Source organism: Lolium rigidum, chromosome 2 (genome assembly GCF_022539505.1).
Source record: "Lolium rigidum isolate FL_2022 chromosome 2, APGP_CSIRO_Lrig_0.1, whole genome shotgun sequence".
Taxonomy (NCBI): Eukaryota; Viridiplantae; Streptophyta; class Magnoliopsida; order Poales; family Poaceae; genus Lolium; species Lolium rigidum.
This window is the reverse complement of record NC_061509.1, coordinates 260,927,253-260,933,252: the sequence shown is the minus strand read 5'-3', so window position 1 is coordinate 260,933,252 and position 6,000 is coordinate 260,927,253.

Sequence of the window (6,000 nt, the reverse complement as noted above, 5' to 3'; positions counted from 1 at the left end):
TTTTATGTGAATTAAAATGTCGCGGAAGGTTCTATGGAAGGTTCTAGAAGGTTCTAGAAAAGTCCGGAAGAAACCACCAAGGAAGGTGGAGTCCACATGGGACTCCACCTCCATGGCCGGCCAAGCCTAGTGGGGGAGGAGTCCCAAGTGGACTCCCTTAGGGGGCCGGCCACCCCCCACATGGGAGGTGGAACTCCCACCTTTGGTGGGAGTCCTAGTTGGGCTAGGTTTCCCCTCTTATGGAAGGTTTTTGGTTCGGGTCTTATTCGAAGACTTGGACACCAACACTTGGGGATCCACCTATATAATGAGGGGCCAAGGGAGGGGGCCGGCCACCCCAAGACCACAAGCTGGCCGCCCCCCTTGAAGTGGCCGGCCACCCCTCCCAAACCCTAGCCGCCCCCCTCTCCTCCATATAGCCCGCGTAGCTTAGCGAAGCTCCGCCGGACTTCTCCACCGCCACCGACACCACGCCGTCGTGCTGTCGGATTCAAGAGGAGCTACTACTTCCGCTACCCGCTGGAACGGGAGGTGGACGTCGTCTTCATCAACAACCGAACGTGTGACCGAGTACGGAGGTGCTGCCCGTTCGTGGCACCGAAACCGATCGTGATCAAGATCTTCTACGCGCTTTTGCAAGCGGCAAGTGAACGTCTACCGCAGCAACAAGAGCCTCATCTTGTAGGCTTTGGAATCTCTTCAAGGGTGAGACTCGATAATCCCCTCGTTGCTACCGTCTTCTAGATTGCATCTTGGCTTGGATTTCGTGTTCGCGGTAGGAAAATTTTTGTTTTCTATGCAACGTTATCCTACAATCGGACCTTGGGGAGAACTTGGAGAATCCTTTGGAGAGTGGCTTGTACCTATCCTTTGGGATAAGCCTTCCACCATGATCTTCTCTTCTCTCAAACATACAATCCGCGACAAAATGATTCTTGTCACCGCAATTGTAGCATGTTCTTCCCTTTGTCCCTTCTCTTGGGCTCTTGGAGAGTCTTCTTGGAGAATCACGTGATCTTCTTGGTCTTGTGTTTCGGGACATGTTTCCATCCCAAAATTTCTTGGCGGCGAGAGCCATGTGCTCATGGTAGTTGATCTTGAGATAATCAGATCCCCACTCAACGGGATCCTCATCGCTTTCACTAGCTTCATGCACCTTCATCTTCAATGCAAGGTTGGGCTTGCGGGAGTTGTGTGCGCGAGCAACAAGATCCTCCGCATTCTTCTTGGAGATGTCCAAAGCGATGACTTCGCTAAGGACTTCATTGGATGTCATAGAACGGAAGGAGACGTTTTGGCGGATGGCCATCAACTTCACTTCCTCATAAGGGAGGAGAGCGTTGTAGAACTTGCGCTTGATCCAATGGTCATCCACGAACGTTGCTCCAAGATCTTGCATTTGCACGGCAAGAGCGATGAGACACCGATACATTTCTTCGGGGGTCTCTCCTTCAATCATGACGAAGTTGTCGGCCATGTTGTTCACTTTATCAAAACGAGAGCTTTGGATGCTTGCATTGCCAAGGAAGAGCTTCTCAAGTTTGTCCCATGCTTCCTTGGCGGTCTTGAGCGAGCGGATATGAGCGCGGTCCTTGGGGGTGATGGCCATATGAATCATGTTGATGGCGGTGGCGTTGAGTTGGTCATCCACCACATCTCTTCTTGTCAACCTCTTTGGATCTCGTGGTGAATAGCCCTCCTCAATGATACGCCAAAGCTCGGTAGAAGCGCTGCGCACATGAGAACGCATTAAGAATTGCCAATTCTCAAAGTTGTTTGACTCGAGTAACGGTGGTGAACCATGTGACAAGATATGCGGCATCGGTATTGGAACGTTTATGGTGTAATAATTTGGTGGTGGCACCACATGATAACCCCCTAGACGTTCCGCAACCGGTGTGTCATCATCCTTCCCTTTTGTTGAAGTGCCGGTATCCCCAAGCCCTTCCTTTTGTGGATCTTTTGTCGCTTGCGCGACAAAATCAACAAGAGGAAGGGTGTTAGCTTTTGGTGGCGGATCCTCGGCACTTGCTTTAGGTGGAGGGTTTGGTTTTTGTACAACCAACTCCATCATCATCGCCTTCATTTGGGCAACGATGGATGACTCCAATTTCTTGAGGTCATCCAACGTAGCCGTCGTGGAATCGATGGGCGATGATGGAGCGGGTGGCACAAGGGAAGGTGACCCATTATTGTCTGCCTCTTGTTCGGCCATTTCTTAGGCGGTAAAGCCCGAGCAAGAAAACCTTGCTCTGATACCACTTGAATGGATCGTAGCGAACAAGAGGGGGGGTGAATGGCGCTACGGCAAGTTTTAGTCTTTTTCAATTTTTATGCAACGGAAGGTAAAGGTGTGAGCTTTTAGCAATAGGGGTGATCCTACAATGAATATCGAGCAAGTGCAACAAGTAAAGGAATCAACAAGATAACGAGAGTAAGGAGCGAGACAACTGGGGGGCGCGAGGCGAGTCGAGGTTTGTTTCCCGCTGTTCCTTCCACTAAAGGAAGTACGTCTGCGTTGAGGAGGTGCTAGTCTCACACAAGAGACTAGGCGGCCACACCACGAAGGAAGGCCTCACCTTCTTCCTCGAGAGAGCTCCACGGAGGTGCTCTCCCTCTTCCACTAAGGCACCGGTCGAGGCGGTGATTCCTTCACAGGGTTGGGGCGAGCTCCACACACAATGATGCTCCCAACACCCTATGGATCTATTACATCACCAAGCTAGACTCCATAGCTGCACATCTCCAATGCTCCACCATAGGAACCCATCTCCAATGCTCCACCAAAGGAACTCTTCCAATGCTCCACCAAAGGAACTCTTCTCCAATGCCCCACCAAGGAACTCTTCCAATGATCCACCAAAGGAACTCTTCTCCAATGCTCCACTAAGGAACCCTACCACCAAGATCCACTAAGGAATAGCTAGTATTGGTGAAATCTCTCTTGGTAGAACTATAGATCGGGGTCTCCTCCACCTATCCTCAAAGTTTGGGCAAGATTGGTTGGATGGGGAAGGAGATCCTCAAGAATTAAGCTCAGCAACAATGGAGGAGAGAGAGGGGAAGAGATAAAATCGTGTCGGGGAAGAAGGGGCCCTTAAATAGGCTCCTCCAAATCCAACCGTTATGTCCAGATTTGGCCTAAGCGGTACTACCGCTTCAGGGAAGCGGTACTACCGCTCTGAGTTCGAAATCCTCCCAGATCTGGTCAAAGGACGCAGAGCGGTACTACCGCACGAGGTACCTCTTGAGGTACCGCAATAGGGTCCGCAGCTCATCGGATCCAAAGCGGTACCGCAGCGGTACCGTGGCGGTACGACCGTAACTCGGTTACGGTACCTAAGCGGTACCGTGAGCGGTACTACCGCTCGTGAGTGGTACTACCGCCCCAGGTACTGCAGGGGTACCGCAACGTGTTCTGGGGGACAAAATCAGCGCAGACTCAGAGCGGTACCGAGGGCGGTACCTATAGGGGTAGCGGTACTACCACTACAGGTACCGGTAGTACCGGCCTGGCTAAATCTGGTTTTCTTCCCTTTTTCTCTCCAACCATGTCACCTCGCTAAACACACACAAAACTAGAAAACCTATCAACTACGCTTCAGTCTTCCGATCTTGACGCGTCCGGCGAGGTCACCGTGCTCTTGCAAATCTAACAATGATACTCAAGGTACACGGTGAGATTACTCAAGTGTTGTCATCAAACACACAAAACTTGGGGTGTGAATTTTGCTCTTACAGATGAGGAGGGAAAGAGGGACTCACCAAGCTCATATCGATAACCACGGGGTAAAACTCTTAATAGCAATAGTCAATATGTGGCTTGCGAAATACTAGTTGATGTGGTTATTTAGATATACAATAATCGATGGCTTTCCGGGCGCATCTTATTACGGAGCTCTTCCACACGCAATATAATTAAAAGTATACTTCATCTTGATTAACATGAATCCTAATACTAGAGGTGGATCCAACAATCCGTGAGAACATCTTGTCTTATTGAGTTTCAACCATTTCCTATAACGTTTTTAGTGCTTTATTTACTTTATTTTCAACCAATTACAACCATCCCCTTAAAACATTTTGAGATTAGAAAACAACATACAAGTAATCTTTAATACTCCCTATGTCCCAGTTCACAGGGTTTACGCGCGTATCCCTAGGTCGTACATTTAACGATGATAATGCAACATATGTATTACAAAGTATATATCATTAGAAAACTTAGATGTTCTACTTTCTAATGATATAATTTTTATAGTATACAAATAATATTATGTTGGCCAAATTGACAACCTAGGGATATGCGCAAGCCCTATAAACTAGGACGGAGGGAGTAGATAGTAGCAAGGAGCATTAAGACCATAACTAGCAGCTCCTCGTGGTTCGATACTCTTTTTTCGAAACTAGTTACAATTGATATGTGTTCTCCATGGCGCCATCCAGGTCTGCATAGCGTTGGGCCGTTGGTAGGCGACCCAGGCGACTGTGCCCTAGGTACCCTGTGTGGCCGGCATATAAGTTGCCATAAGACGAGCCCCTGGTGCTGCCCAACGCATCCCTATTTTTTCAATTAACTATTGTATGTATTGTAGAAAACTTTCAATGTAGTTTCATACATGACTACTTATATAATACTTCTTTTATTAACAATTGTTGTCGGTGTATAAAAAAGAGGAAAACTCTACATTTTTTTCCTTGCCACTTGGCATGCTGCTTTCTTGTTTAGGATAGTTGCATTGTTAGATCGATTTGGAGTCAACACAACATTTCTTATTATTGAGTATTGATATGCTTACACAATAAAAAATGTTGTTAATTGTCTGCAAAGTCGCTAGATAAGAAGACACATGGCGCGATGGAAAGATAAAAAAGGACATAAATAACGCATAGTGTGGAGCATTCTGTAAAGTGTGAACTGTTCAAGAACTATAAGTATCCCCCTGTATAATATGGGCGCTCCCTTCTTCAACCTAGATGCCACCAAAGAGACCAGCGAAAGCCCTAGCTTCCACGATGTCCATGTCCCCTGCTGCCTCACACTAGAGAAGTCAGCAACATCGATGAGATCAAGCTCTCTCACTCTCTCTCTCTCTCTCTCTCTCTCTCTCTCTCTCTCTCTCTCTCTCTCTCTCTCTCTCTCTCTCTCTCTCTCTCTCTCTCTCTCTCTCTCTCTCTCTCTCTCTCTCTCTCTCTCTCTGCCTCAGATTGGTTTCGCCACAGAAGAAGCATGAGGGGAGGCACGCGTGGATTTGAAAAGGGGCACGTGTTGTTTGTTGCATGTTGATCCTTGTATTGTGTAGGGATTAACCAAATGATAGCAAAGGTTAGTAGGGATTAGGGTGATGGGTGGCGATTATCCGATCCTTGCTGGAGTAGGCTTGGAAAGACCAAAAATGTAATGTTGCCTTTCTCCATGTTTTGTTTTCTCATGGCAACGCATGGGCACTCAAATAGTGATCCTCTAAAGTCAAAACTTTGAGCATGTCATGAAGGCTTGGAATTGGTTCTCCAATATTGCCACCTCACCATCGTCATCGATATGGACTGCTCCTAGTTGGATTCGGCGGTCGCAGATCCTGCCCCTGATCTCTCAGTCCACATGCATTTAGTTTGAGATATTAAGCTATTAGCTTCTTAAGGTAGATTATGCAAATTTATAAAAGGGTCTCTTTCAGGTTAGGGTTAGTCAACATACGGATATGTGGCTCGGGTCTGGTCCAGACATTATATTGTGGAAACTAGAATTGAAGTGTCTTGTAACCCTACTTGTTTAATGAAATCCTCTTTTATCCACACAAAAATAACCTGGCTTATGTTGGCAAAGACCACTCGAAGAAGACAACGACATAAACGGCAGTACGCGACACCGCTCGACTTAGATGGTAGACGACTCATGATGACGAACCCAACCAGTTTTGTGGGCTCTTATAAAAAAATCGTATCTGCTCTCTCCCGTACAAGAGCGAGAGGTTATGTAGACATGATGTCCCATACATC